This window comes from Protopterus annectens, chromosome 2.part1, assembly GCF_019279795.1.
Source record: "Protopterus annectens isolate FY-2018-M chromosome 2.part1, PAN1.0, whole genome shotgun sequence".
NCBI lineage: Eukaryota > Metazoa > Chordata > Ceratodontiformes > Protopteridae > Protopterus > Protopterus annectens.
Window position 1 is genome coordinate 86,013,032 of NC_056729.1, and position 15,694 is coordinate 86,028,725.

The 15,694-nt window shown below is 36.9% G+C and overlaps 1 protein-coding gene across 1 annotated transcript in view; it reads left to right on the forward strand.

Moving 5' to 3' along the window:
• LRBA (LPS responsive beige-like anchor protein) overlaps window positions 1-15,694 on the forward strand; it is a 4,045,850-nt gene that overhangs the window by 3,311,780 nt on the left and 718,376 nt on the right. The window lies entirely within an intron of this gene.

Genomic DNA, 15,694 nt, shown 5'->3' on the forward strand with positions numbered 1-15,694 from the left:
GATGTCAGCATACATGTGCAAAAGATGCATCTACACTGTTGTTCTGTTTGTCCAGCTTTGCTCTGCCACCTGCTTGTAATTGTAACTACTCCATGGGGATCTTGCAAGCTCATTACGATTGAAAGGACAGGTACTGCTTGATAGGAGAACGCCTGTCTCCATGTCTGCCCTTCTGTTAATTGCACAAAGAGTCAGAGTTGTTGGCATAACAACTGGGGTAAAACAGAAATGTATAAAAACATGCAGTGTGCATTTATTTTGATTATTTTGCACATTCTGTAATTTGAAGCAAATGTGTGCCATTCGTTGCGTTTGATGTTGCTTGTTCTGGCATTTCCTTCTGGTTGTGTGGTTTTATTTATTTATTTTCCCCTGCATTAGACTAATATTTTATAACACCCTGGGGAATCTTTGTATTGTTGAGTTATTGCTGGCATGAGTCATTCAATGCCAGTGTTTATGAGGTAGTTATATAACTGGTAAAATACATTCTGTAACTTGCTTCGTTTTCCATTGTTAAAGCTAAGATACTTCCTTGATCCAGTGGACAGTGATAATGTGTTTTTGAAGTGTGAAGCTTCCCAAATGTTAATTAGATAAGGTATCTTGTAAGAAAACAATCTGAACATTCACCAATTATACATCAATCTGATTATTTTTTAAAACAGTTTGTAGCTGACACACATGCACCCCCCACACACCCACAGTTCGATAGCTCTGAATAAGAATGTGTAATGTGTGAACAATCACCCCATGTTGATTGTTGTCAATGAAGCAGGGGCCTGTCAAGGAAAAAATGGCCAGTAAATTTCTATACATTTGAGATTCTTGGCTACAATAAAACAGCTGTGGTGATTTGGATATAAAAATGTTATAAACAAAGGGGGGAGGGTCACACTAGTGCTACACACACGTCATGTACATTAGTGCAGTTCTCTGTTAAATGTGAACAAAGTCCTTTTTTATACACTCTTTGCTTTGTATGCTTTTGCACTGGGCGTAAGAGTTTATTAGTTTAACCTACTGTGAAGATGGATAGTCAGATAAGAATGGTTGTGTTATGTTTTATTTCATGGACAGGATTTTACACTTTGAATGTGTTGGTGGTTGTGTTCATATTGGCTTTAAGTCGCACAGTGTACCAAGTGCATTTGGGATCTTGACCTTATCTGGCTGAGGTCATATTTCTTACTCTAGTAATGTCATCTCTTGCCAAATAATCTGTTAAAAATGGCACTTAATTCCTGTCCTTAACAGACATTTGTAGTGTGACTGACTAGATGAATAAATTACCTATTTTCAGCCACATGGCAGAAGTTTGAATCTGTACTGAGATCAAAAACCAGTGTGACTGCAGGTGCACTGAAAGTAAATTTGAAGGTGCATTTATTTTGTACCTTCTTTTTTAGAGGTTTATTTACTTCAGTAATTGTTTTGAGCAGCACAAGAATTCTTTCACTTTTATGTTTATGAGGTGAAAGGGAGTGACAGATGTTCTGGGGAATGTGGCATGGCTTCCTTGCCTTTTCTGTGTAAGAATGATCAGTCTCATTTGCACATTCTTTCAGACTGTGAGAAAGGTTTATGGTGGACTCCATGAAAGTGTGGGTGTAATGCTACTTACTTGCCATTTGAACTTGAGAAACTACAGTGTAGTGATAAATACTCTAGTCTGGGGTGTTTCCCACTTCATTAGTCATCCTGTAGAAGGATAATGTCCCAGGAAATTCCAGACAGGACTGAGACACTTACTGTATGAACTTGTCAGTGGGCACTGAACTTTTAACCGCAGTATGGATTGGGGTAGTCGTTCTGTTGTCTATTGAATCTAGATTAGGGGCTGCCTTGACACTACTTATTAAATGGAGGTGTAATGTTCTCACCTTGTCTACCTGAAGAAACAAGTTTCCCTTTGAGTATTGCTCTTGAAAGATCAATAGGTAGGGAAACATTGATTAATTGCCCAGGAAGTTTTCAGAAATAGACTGCACTGCAGATTGTCAGAGAAGCTTAAAAGAGATTGCACTTGCTTAATATTTTGGTAACCTGGACAGCCAAAGAAGTAATACTAGCTTTGGGTGGATGTAAAAATGCTATAGGTTCATAGTTTCATAGGTAAGTACTAGGCTAGCTGTTGCTGCAGGGCATTTTAAGCTTAGGCAATTTTCTGAAGAAGAGAATCATAGTATGTACCTTCTGTCGGACAGGTAAACACCTTCACCATTATGACAAACTCCAACCCCCTAATGTTAACTGCTCGTCTGTTATTGGTTCACAGGTAAATACAAGGCTATCAGTCTGAAGACTATTATTACACACCAAATCAGAAGTCAGAAATAAACCCCGTACCTAGTATCTGTGATGCAAAGCCCTTAACCCTTATGCCAATCCTGCCCATGAATTAGTGGAGGCAGTAATTGTAGGATAAGTCTGAACTGTAACAAATCACAATGTACAAGGATGCACTCCAGCACATACAAGTGAAAGTGATGCCCTGACTGTTAAATGGTTCAAAGTCTATGGTTCTGAAACAACTTATTAACATTTTCTTTACCACCATCTTCTCTTTTACCATTTTGCCTAGTCCACAACTTGTCTATACTTAACTTTCTCACTGAATCCATTAGAATGGTAATAGTTGTACAGCAAGTAGGACAGTCATGCAGTGAAATCAGTGTGTGCATTCTTTCTTCTTCTTTATAGGACCATCATTGCTCAACTAATCCCCACTTTAGAATAAAGAACGTTTTGGGCTCTTGGCCCATATTCAGTCACTGACAAATGGGAATTTTTGTATTTCAGCAACTTAGAGCCTCAAGGCATCCATGCATTAAGCCAGTGGATGGTAGTGGGTCAGATAAATATTTCCTCAGTATTACTAGGACTGCCTTTAACCATCCAGGAGGCTAAGACATGCATTAATATCCTGTATGCACTTATCTTCACACATGTAGGTCTAGTTGAGTGTCTGCCCATAGTGTTTTCTGTCTCCATGCCCCTTATGTATAGTACGCTCCTACAGCCTGTCTTCAAATTTGCAGACACTTGTATATTGTATTTTTATACAATTATCTGACTGAACTATGTCACTCAGGCTTTGACTGAAAATGGTCAGTCTTGATCAGTGCACTATTTATGTAGAGTAACATAAAATGAAACAGTCCTACTTGTGCATGTGTGCACACATCCACATACTGTAACACATGGTCATAGAGGGAGAGGGCCTTCAGTAGGGGGCTTGGATCCTCAGTACTCTCGCCTTTGGAGAAAGATTTTTTGCATGTTTCCAGACCTATTTCTGAGCCTAAACTGTTGGCATCATAGATGGAAATGTAGCCAGTATCTACTACCAGAATGTATTTTCGTAAGACTATCTGGAATCGTATGCACTTGTTTGTAAATGTTCTTCACAAAACCTTCCTAGCAACCTTTTGGCTTGCCCTGCTGTCTGACAACATGAAATGTGAATAATTTCAGCCACTGATCCTAGTACCTGTGATCTCTAAAATGCAGCGGAATGGGTATCTGAAAAAGTACGAAGCGACCTTGATGAAATATGGCACTCCAAATCAAAAGATCGAGTGGCCTCCTGCAGGTGGGAAGGGTCGTGTACCTCAGGAGGAGGAGGAATTTAAGTATTTTGGGGTCTTGTTCACAGGTAAAGGCAGAGGGGTTTAGGAGACTGAGCAGGACTAGTCTAGTGACAACCATGTTACAAATATTATACTGGAGTGCAGTCAAGGATCATGAATTGTCCTAGGACGGAACTCACCATTCACTGCTTCGTCTGTCCATCTGTTCCCCACCACCACCTGCCCCCATTATCCTGTAATGCTATGAGCTTTGGCTAGTGGCTGATAGGATAAGATCACCGATACAAACTACTGATGTTAGTTTCTTCACAGGGTAGATGAGGTTCACTGTTCACAACAGAGTGAAAAGCTGAGCAACCCAGGAGGATCTCTGAAATTAGCCACTGCTACTTTATGTGGTGTGAGGCGAAATCGGGGGGGGGGTTGGGCACATTATAATGATTTTATTGAGGACTTCCCACCAGAGTACAAGGCGAGATCGGGGGGGGGGGGGGTTGGCACATTTATAATTATTTTTTGAGAACTTCCCACCACAGTACAAGGCATAACCCACTCACTGGAGAACACCCCATGGCAGATGCAGGACACAGTGGAACTATAACCCTCAGTTTGCCTGTGGGACCCCCCAAAAGGAGACTGTTGCTTAGATTATGGGAGACTCTCCTACTCTCCTAAGCTGGCAACCATTGTGATTCTGATTGGACAGGTGGCTTAGAAAATGGATGGGTAAGTTATCTCTGTACACTCTTGAGACTTAGTGCTGTATATAGTTTTGGTATAAGAGGTCAGTAAACAAAAACAGTTAAGACACAGTTAAGATATAGAGTACTGTAAAACACTTGTCAACTCTGCCAGTTTACTCTACATTACTGAATGCACTGAAGGCTGTTGCTTATTGAATAGGAACATTGTCAGCCAGAATTTGGTTTGTGGTTTGTTGCTCTGCCATTATGTGAAAACATTAGAACTCAGTCCCTCTGATTGTTGCTGTGCATGAATAAGAAACAGCAGCACGAGTTTTGACACTTTTGTGGAATTTTTAGATTCCTGCAGAGCCTTTAAGCTGTCATTCTTTGTTATTAAATTACGTGCCATTTACTGAGAACAAATCCTGCTGGTCTAGTAATGTACGGAAAGCAACAGAAGGAAGGATTAAACCATTCAGGAATTGATAGTGCAATTATAACTGTTTTTGATTTTTCTTTGGAAGTTTTTGTATGTTTGTTTCTATCGTGTCGAGTTTACATTTTTCTTTGTACTACTGTATATTTTATTAAAAATGTAACCAGTCAGACCTTGCGTGAGGTCAACATTTTTGTAAAGTTTAGTGGACTAAGATAAAATATTTTCTTTTTTCTTCTGGATGGAGAAAAATATGGTTGCTCTTCTGTATTTTACTTGAATCATAGTAACTAATTTTTTTGCAGAATTTAATGTTTTACTGACATGGTGTAAGGTTTGATTTGCAATGTCTTGAAAATGCGTATCTGTTGTGTTGCACATTTTAGGCTGCTTCAGATTTGTATACATTTTCCAAAAGGAATGGTGCATTCTTGGCAATTTTTTCTTTGTTTCTGAAGCTTTATAGAGAAACCTTCTATGTTCAAAGGTTGCAACCTGAGATTTAAATTAATGAATTTTAGCTAAGAAATACTTTGCTAACATTGTAAATCTTTGCTAGAGGTTAACTGGAGGCTGCTTGTGAGATTCACGTGTGCTCATACTTTTATCTTTGCATATCGGAGCACTTTATTGCTTCTCTCATCTATGCATCTTGTGAGCAATGTTATTAGCCAGGCAATCTATGCGTACCCTTATTTAATGTATTGATTTACTTATGCACATTTTGTTTGTTAGTATGTTTAATTCAGAGAATCCAGTAACTAAATCATAGCAGGTTTGTTTTAGAGGATCATGCATAGGTAGATAGAGCAGCTCCAGAATCAGTACAACTCATAATACCACCAGATGCCCTGAAAACATGCAGGATCTGGCTTCCGTAGGTATGCTACCTCTCATTCATGCATGTAAAAAATCCAAAAAGGAGTGTTTTAGTAAATGTTGTTCTGTGGTTATAGTCCTGGACTGTTTGAAACTGGATTTGCCATACATGGTAGTTATACAAACATACAGGCAAAGTACAGCATCCACAAAGTTCTCCAAATCATTGATGTTCATGAAATGCATGCATGGATAATCTGTGACCTTTTTTATTGTGCTAATTAAGTGCTTGATGTCATTATACTTAATTCATTAATCATACTTTCTACCGCCCATCAGGTTAGCAGACAGCACAGGTCTCTTACTAACCCAGAAATGGCAGTTTTCTGCTCTCTCTGATTATTTTGTTGTAACACTTTGGCTTTGTATAACTAGCGCCATATCAAGCTGCTTATTGCAATTAGAGTCAGATGTCTGTTCAGCTGAGCCAGAGATACAGCACTGCAGCTGTCCATCTTCCTTCTGTACACAGGCACTTGCAAGGAACAGATGATGTACGGGGACAGTACATAATTACAGACCGTACTGTACCAGATCACAGCAAGGGACTCTGCAACATTCATCATCTAGCATCCATCAGTTAGTCTGATGAGAAAGAGGGTTATTTAGTGTATTAAAAGCTGTTTAAAACAGCAGAATTGTGGAATGGTAAGCCCACATGCCACATACTCCATATGATGCTTTTAAGATATTAGTTTGCTGAAACTACTGCTAATTGTTTCTACAAGCATTCTTATGCATTTATGTCAGATGTAGAGCAAATTTTGTTTAAACAGTGAATAGTGCATATTATGCATAAACATGTAAAACACACAAGTGCACACACACTAAGTTTGAGGTATAAAGCAGGCAATTTGGACTTCTTACGTGGAATATAAAGTTTACATTGCAAACTATAATTTTTTATCCTGCCATTATGTATATTAGTCATTACTATTATATAATGCATATATTTTCAGTTTACCTGCTGGAGGTAGTTTAGTATGTTATGTTGTATATGCCTGACACTTTCCCTGTTAAAATAAAGTACAGATTGAGTTGCACACAGGACTGTTAATGTAAACTGTGTGTGTTAGAGTTGTTCATGATGATATGCATTGTTTTGAAAGAAAAATTTAGAAATGGGGACATGGAATGGTAATCTGCCTTCCTTTCACTAATCAGTCAGTGACTACAGTATATCTACAGTGTGCACCTCTTGTTCCCTTGCATAAATCCACTTTAATTTATAAGAACACAGTCTACTCTTCAATATCATAGTCAGTTGTTATTAAAAAGCTTTTCATAGTTCATAGTTTAGTACCAAGCTAACTGCCCTTGCAAGCCATTTTAAGCCTAGTCAATTATCCCTTGTGAGACTCAAACCCTGCACCTTGTGTTTGTAAGGCAAACACCTTAGCCATTAAGCCACCCTCCCAACCACTTTTCCCTGTTTTGCTTTTCAGATTTAGGGGTGAATGTGGTGATGTCCCATGGGTCTCTTGTTATCATTGTGTATATGCATTGCTTGATGTAACTCGCACTGTGCTTTCAGTACCTCTGGTGGTTGCCTAACTGCCCCTGTCCTGCACTGCACAGGTATGCAGTGTCACTTTTGACAGACAACCACAGAGAGGTACACAGTAATACTTTCAGTAAGACAGAATTGTGCTTTAGTTTTAGTATCAGAGGGGATCTGACAAAAGAGTATAGGAATTCATACAGGAGATGAGGCAGATATATGAAATGGAGTGAACCCTAACTGAAGTCTTAGTGGGGTCTCTCTACAGTGTATTTCTACGTGAATACATCAATCAAGCAGTTCCCATGTAAGATCAGTGATGTACACTAGATGGTTAAATCATATTTGATGTCTTGCAAACAGAAGGCTAATATAAACTGCCCACATGCTCCCCCCAGCCCAGCTGCTATGAAAACTCTTTGTGGCTGGCCCGAGTCACACCTTTTCCCTCCTTTTCACCCTTCTTTATAGACAGTGCATTGGGAAATGCATGTTTTCCAGCATCCTTTTTGCTTACTTTGGTTGGTGTGGGGCATAGCATTTCTACTGTTTTTCTTTATACTGCTCACATGGAACAGCAAAAGTTTGAGGTACACTGGTGTTACCCAAGTATGATGACTTGACAACAACTTATGAAAAATGAAATCTTGACAATTTGGCTTACAGTCCATAACAAATTACTGGAATTGCTAGGAAAAAAAAAGATACAGGTCTGCCCTAAGAGTGGGGAGAGGGCAGGTGTTGAAAGGTATAGATGCACAGTATGATGAGAGGGTGGGTAAGAATGTAAAGTATTTGTTAATATAGATCATACAGGTGAGATGCAGGGGCACAGCCATGAGTTAGTGAGAAATTCTTTGTGTGTGGCCTTAACTACATGGAAGCTAGATATAGTTCTGATTGAATTTGGGAGATAGTTCCATAGTTTGGATATGCATTGTGAATATAAACTTTGCCCCATTTTTTTTTGATTTATAGGAGTATAAACACGTAATAAAGTGATGATTGATAAAACTAAAGAAAATGTTCTTGCTGAACTAGATACTTTTGCTAAACCTTTATTTTCTGATAGAAGTTCTGTACCTCAATGTAATAAATTTGCTAATAATTCAGTAATGTATATTATGAAACACAACAGACACAGTACTTTGATTAAGAATGTAATTTGTAAGAAGTGTCCGACTTTATCTAACTCTGATATTAGAGTTATTGGGGCCTAGTCCTCCTTTCACCTTTAGTAATAAGAAGATTTAAAATCTCAGTTATGCTATAAAGACTTTAAAACAAATGAAGTATGTATACGTAATGTTAATACTAAGGGAACTATTCCATGCTATAACTGCTTGATTTGTAGTTATATTAATATTGAGTCTACCTTTGTACACCCCATATCTAGACATACTTTTTATTTTAATACTTTTGCTACATGTGCTTCTGACAATTTAGTTTATTTAGTGAATTGCATTAAATGTGAACATTTTTATATTGGTAAAACCAATCAGAAATTGAAAGGATACAATCACATCTTTCAGAGACGAGAATGCATTATTTAAACATATTAAAATGCATGGTAAAGAACATAGCTTTAAGTTTAGACAATAGTCAAATAAAGCTGCTCACACCAATATAGCTTTAAGTTTAGAGTGATACAGAAAATCTATGAGAATTTAAGGGGTGATGTCATAGGTAGTAGGACTGAGGTTGCAGAATACAGATGAATTAATTATTTTAGGGCAGATAAACCACCTGGTTTGAATACAAAAAGCTAGTATTAAACCAGTGCTGAAATTTCAAAGAGTTTTTTTTTATAATAATAATTTATATTTGTGAATGTGCTTTCTTATCGGGCATTATGTGAATGTTTTACTAGGTCTTAATTGGATAATTGATGGCTGTTAGTATAAATGTGCTCTCTGCAGAATTTGTGTTGTTTGAGCACTGAAGAGTTGTTTTTAACTAGAAAACTTCGGTTGTTTTATACTTTCTGCTTTTATTAGTTATTAGAGACAGTTGAGTCCCTGGTTGCCTTTTCGTTTTTTGTACTTGACTTTATACAAGTGGGGCTCATTTGGACACTAGGAGAATGTGTTTCATTGCTCAAGAGCTTAAAGTACCCTGGGAGATCCTCAGCAGGAGGAGAGTAGTGTTTGTTTCTTTAGTAAGTGTTTAACATTTGATGTGGAGACCGGTTGGAGATTGAAGGTATGGATGTCAGGATTAGTGGAGTTTTGAGGCATACTAAATGGTTTGACTGGTTTTATCTTTGTGCCATTTTTTCCAAGCTTTGTCATGTTTTTGCATGCGAATTATTGTAGAATGAGGCAGCCAGGGGGTTTGAGTAATTTTTATTCATTTACTTCTAGTAGGGACAAGGGTATTTAAAGTATTCATGAACAGATTGTTGAATTTGTTACAGCTTCAAATAGGTGTAGGGTTTTGAGTGGAGACTACTTGACAGATTTTAGTAGCTCGAGTACATCAGGATGAAAGATTGATTTCAGATATTTCTGTATTGATGTTTTTAGCTAATGAGTGGCTTCCCTATTGGTGAACACAGTGGATAAAAAGTGTACACACCCCTGTTAAAATGCCAGGTTTTTTGATATTAAAAAAAAAAAAAAAAAAAAAAATGAGACCACAATAAATCATTTCAAAACTTTTCCCACCTTTAAGGTGACCTATAACCTGTACAATTCAATTGAAAAACAAATCTGTTAGGGAAAAATATAAAAAATAAAAAATGTATAAATTAAATCAAAAGGTGCTTCAACAAAGTATTAGTTTAAGGATGTGCACACTTATGCAACCAGCTTATTGTACGTTTTTTATTTTTTTTCCCTAACAGATTTGTTTTCAATTGAATTGTACAGGTTATAGGTCACATTAAAGGTGGGAAACGTTTTTAAATGATTTATTGTGGTTTCATTTTTTTATATCACAAAAACCTGGAATTTTAAGCATAGAAGAGTGATTAAAGTGGAGGTTGTATGAAAATATCCATGATCTTTTCAGTAGCTCCATAGTTCCCCAAACTCACAGTTCACTATGTAGGGCAACATGTTAAAACCAAAATGTCTATAGCAACATAAATGTAGAGAACTGTACATGTCACCTCCTTCCCCCCTTTCAGGACAGTACCCATTACACTTAAAGGGATTTCAACATTTTGATATTTCAGCATTTTTAATTCAGTATTGTGGTTTAAATTTATCTAATTTCAGCACAATATTGTGTGTGAAAAGCATAACATATACACACGCACACAAACACACACGTATAAATTTAAGATTGTAGCAATATTGTTTAGTTTGAAATTCTGTAAAAAAATTGGAAGTTTTGTGCTTATTTTTTTTAATACACTAGATATTTATAGTGAATCTTTGCTTTAGTTTTATAAAACACAAAATATTAGGTGGTGTTTTGGTGGGATAGAGGCAAAGAATGTGTATAAAAAGGTTATAGAATAGAAAAGTGATGTGCTATCATTTGTTGGCTAAATATAAGGTTTTATAGGAGACCTTGCAAAGCTTTTGGATTACATAAGCCTTTTTTTGTCTCCATTTGCAGTAGTGCGAGTGAGTACCAGTTTTTACTTATTGCAAAGCTTTATTCAAAAAACTCACATATGATCAACATTATAGTCTTACAAGGCTATTTCTAAGTGAATAGAAGAAAATGACTTAGTTAAGCAGATTTATATGTTCTAGTAAATATGAAAATGATGATACACTGTTACATAAGTAAGAACTACCCAGAAAACAAGTTACTAAACAAAGAAAATATGTGCTGGATTTATGCTTGGAAGTTAGATATGAATAAAATCAGACAGTTTTACAAGTGAAGGAAGAAAATCAGAGTTAATGCATGCAACAAAGGACATAAAACAGCAGCCATATCCAAAAAACAAGTGATGGAACAGGGGAGCAAAGTGAGAATAGAAAAATAAGTATGCAGTAATATGCACATGTTTTCTTATAGCTTTGTTGAAACACTAGCACATTGTACTAGTAAACACATGGTTCTTTGGAATGTTCTGGTCCCAGTAAAACTATAACAAAAACATACCCTATTTTAATTGTACGTTATTGACAAAGTAGTTGGCACAGACACTCGCACACGGTAATGAGACTACTGAAGGTTATACACATTCTCTTAATTTGTTTTGTTGCACTTTCCTGTGCAAAATATGAAAACAGAATTAACAGTATTCTAGATGTATATGAGCACAATGAATACAGTGAAAAAGATTCTGATTAAGTTAGAGATGAGATTAGGAATGCATACCTCATTATATTCCTCTTTTCAGTATTTCTTTTAGAAATGTTAAGACAAAGACTAAGAATGCAAAAACATTGTTAAAACATTGTTAAAATAGAGGATTATGTTATGTGTCCTTGACATGGATGCCAAGAAATTTGGTCGAGAGGTGAAGCTGTTGTCATCCATGTCAAAAATACTTAATGAGTTATGAAAGGTGAGAACCGATCATAAACCTTTATAGTACATAGAGTTTTATCTACTCCAAGTACTACCTATTACAAAAAAAACAGCCAAAGTGTTTTACTGGTGTTGAAAGCCAAGAAAAGCACTTAGTAAGTGCTGTCGAATAGACATCAAGTAAGGAAAAAAATCAAGGACAGTTTATAAATACTGCCCCAATTTAAATAAGTTACTTACAGACTGATGTCTGTAGACTTACATGGACATAGGAAGAAAGGCATTCAGGGACCATTGAGAGTGAAAGAATGTCCCTTCCTTATATTCGACTGTAACAGCACTTAGGGGGTGTGTAACATTTGTTACACACCTTTGAAAGTGCAGTTACATTCTGGTCTCAGGAGCATAATCGCGGCACTTCATGCACTGCAATACTTTCAGAAGTTGTTAGTAGCCATGTAGTCCTGGAGACACTTGGAGAAACTAGCCTAATTGCTTAGTTGCTCCAGGGTACTGTCTAGTTAAAATGACTTGATCAGTCAGTCACACATTAGGCAAATGGGGACTGAGGGAATCAAACCATGAACTACTTGAAATAGCTCATTAACAACACATAACTGTAATGCAGTGTGCTAATTGCCAGACTCATTATCAGTGTAGAAAGAATTGAAACAAAGTACACTGAGAGTCAGCAGAGATGGCAGAATGTATAAATCAGTTTTTGGTAAAACAATAAATGTTGAAATATAAAGTTACAGTGTGGCAGTTATTTGAAAAAAGGTGATGATACACAAGAAATACATGGAATAAGGCTAAAGGGACCCTCCCCCCTAGAAAGAGATGGATTGGAAAAAATGTGAGCTTGATGGTAATACATGTTTGGCGTTATTGGGTTTGACTTTGTAAATAATTGACTGATATTGTAGGACACTTCAAGCTTAAGTACAGATAGTTATATGTACTGTATTATTAAGTAAAATAACAGACAAAATTATTGGGAGGCTTAAAAAAGTTTCCAAAAAATGACTGCTGATTTACACAGTGTAAATGTTTTTATCTCGTTCTGCCGTAACACTAAAACATACTAGACAGTTTTTTTCTTTTATTATGCATTACTTTCTGTTAGGAAGTACCAAACGTGTTCCTTAGATATTATAACAACTGCTTTTCTTTTAGTGCCACCTTTTGCACAGTTAACCTGTTTCATAACTCTCCCTGTCTTTCTTAAAGCATTCTTCTTCTTTATCCTGATGTTTCCCTGCCATTTTCTTTGCCATGTCTCGATTCCTAGTGCATATTTCCCACTGTTAAACTGTACGCTTGAAGGTGTCTCTCTAATTAATGGCACTCAGTGCCCAGGGCTTTATTGGTCTTGTTAGGCCCTGCAGCTCCAGAGATATGAATGAATTAGATTGCTGTGTATTGTAACATCTTCTGTAAAAGTATTTTAAATGTTGGTTTAAAACAGTGACTGCTGATGGAGTAAAGCACTCCATATTTCGGGTTTGCTGTAGGATTCTTTCAGTGGTAGCAGTAGTAACTGCCATTTCATTGGAGACTTTGAAGATGTCTTCCCAGCAGTTTGTATAAAGACAACAACTTAAGATAGCATTCTCTCTGTGTCGTTGTATTTATGAAGAAGTGTGGAAAACATAAATGTAGCCCATTCCTTCCAGACTTTTTTTTTTTTGCTTAAAAATGCTATCATAGACCAATTTCCTTTTGGGATAGGTGAAAATGATTTTATTGAACAGAAATCTTTTGTTAAGAAATATAACGTGTTCCATTTAATATTTTGCTTTGCTTTTGACATCAGCAGTTGTGTGATGATAGGCATGCTCTCATAATGGTATATATTTTTAATTTTATACAGAGTATGAACTTTTATGTGGTGTAGTCAGTCTGTGTTTCCATTGTACATTGTGGTGTGCTTCTGTGTGTGGTAAGATAGTGTGCCCTCTCCCCAAAGATAAAAACCTTTGCAACAAAGGTGATTTTAGTTCATTTTCAACAAATAGTCAAGTCCCACAACTAGTAGAACCACTAGATGATTATATCCTTTAGTGCAATGCTGTTTCCATATATTCTGCACTTTGATGGGAATTTCAGATATTTAAGATTATAATTGTTTTGCTATTTAAGGTAAACTACACTGTTAACTAAATACTATTTTTCACTTTGCCTTCATTTTTTGAAATTTCACTGGGATAGGGTCTGCATACGTAATGCAGATTTACTTTTAAGGCCAGGCATCAGCTCTAATATTTATAGGAGTAGTTCTTTGCAACATTGGTATGGCTTTGCTGCCATGTGGTTTAGTAAGCTGCAGAATATCATTTGACTGGCTGTGCTTCAGTGAAACAATGTTTGCAGAGGAATTTGAATGTGGAATTTCTTCCTTAAGCACAGTGCTTTAAGCATTGGATTGTACTGTCTTTGATGTTACTAGAGATATAAGCAAGTCTGCTTGTATCCAGTTTTGATGAAATTACATTGAACAACTATAATGACACAGGGCAACCTTGTAAGCTTGATTGATACATACCTTCCTCTTCACTCTCTCTCTTTCCGTCCTCCCTTGTTACTGCTGTTTAAGAAGCTGAGATTTACAGGCAGCATTAATTGTTTCCAGCCGCCCAACAGTAAATTGGGAACTTGTTTTTAAGATTTTTTTTTCCATGGGAAGGTTGAGGCCTGACTAGCCAACAGAAGAAGGCGTGCTAGTTGTTTTCTAGTTCTTAATGGTACACTGTTGGTAGCTTTATTCTGCCTTTCACCAGGGAAGTGGCGGTACTCTTTTAGAGAAAACTTCCACATGTTAAAGAACTTGAGCTAGGGACAAAAGTACTGTCTAAAAAAATAGCAAAAAAGTATATTATTGTTACTGAAATCTGCTTTGTTGTGTTTTCGAGTATTTCTTACTTTTAAGCAGATTTATGCTGCTGCCTTCATGACATAAAAGGTTTTGTAACATGAGGGCCAATGTATATCATTCTAGGAGGGGGCAGAAACAGGAGCCAGGCTTGCTTCTGAAACACGCCTGATCAACACTCTAGTGTGCTTCTCTTCTCTGGAAAGTCGAATTGCCAGTACTATGAGGAATTCCCTTTTCCTTGTGATGCTGAGACCTATGAGTTTACACATACATGGCATGGGTTAGGGGGTGCAGCTACCCACATGCACATCAGGGGGAGGATCCCCTGCAAAAAAAAATTCTGTGTTTTATTGGTTAAGAATGCTATTCATATTCCTGGTCCTTTGCTTGTTTGTGATGTCAGTTATGTGATGTGATCACAAATGAGTTGTTGTCTTCAGGAAACCAGCAGAGAGAGGACATTGAAGGTGAACTCAGAAGTCATACGTCATTCATTGCTAGGTGTCCTTTTCAGATGTCACAGCATGGCACCACAATTTGGACTGCTGGCAAAAAGAGTGAGAAGATGATGGGTCATCTATGTGGGCCTGTCAAATAAGAGTCATGGTGGTACATATTGTGCCCATGTCATGCTAGTTGCGACCTTAGAAGTATGTGTCTGAGGGTTACAGGTGACCTGCTAGTGTGTAGTAGCTACAGAATTGAAGACCTTAATAAAGCAGACAGTGGAGAAGTTTCGCTAACACACGTCCAGGGAAAAAGGATGTATGTGCTAGGGAAGGATTGCAGAAAATGTTTGTACAGGATAGTCCTTTCTGTTAGTGGGTAGGATTTCAGGCTTCAACATCTGAAAGATCTAAACATAAATACATAACACAACAGTGAATGCAGGAGAGTTGCTTTGTTGCTGCCAACAACTTTGTTGGAAACATTGTTTTGATCTGAGACTGTTTTGTGGTTACAACAATAAACGAGTTTCTGCCACTTTTTAACTAAAATAAAGACCTTTTCTTTTAAATAACTGATAAAGTACACAGTTATTACTTTAGACAATTTTATTTAAACAATCTTTGTACTGATGAATGCCAAGCCATAGGGAATGTTTGTGCACTCTGGTTAAGCTGCCTTCCTTATAATTAGTTTATATGTATAGAATGTAATGACTGGTCCTTTTATCCTATAGTTTCATCTGCAGTTTGTGCAACTATCAGCATGTATTATCAGATGTAGTTGTCAAGGTCCCACTTGTGCAGTACATCACTAGTACATTTTATTTTCTTCTATTGC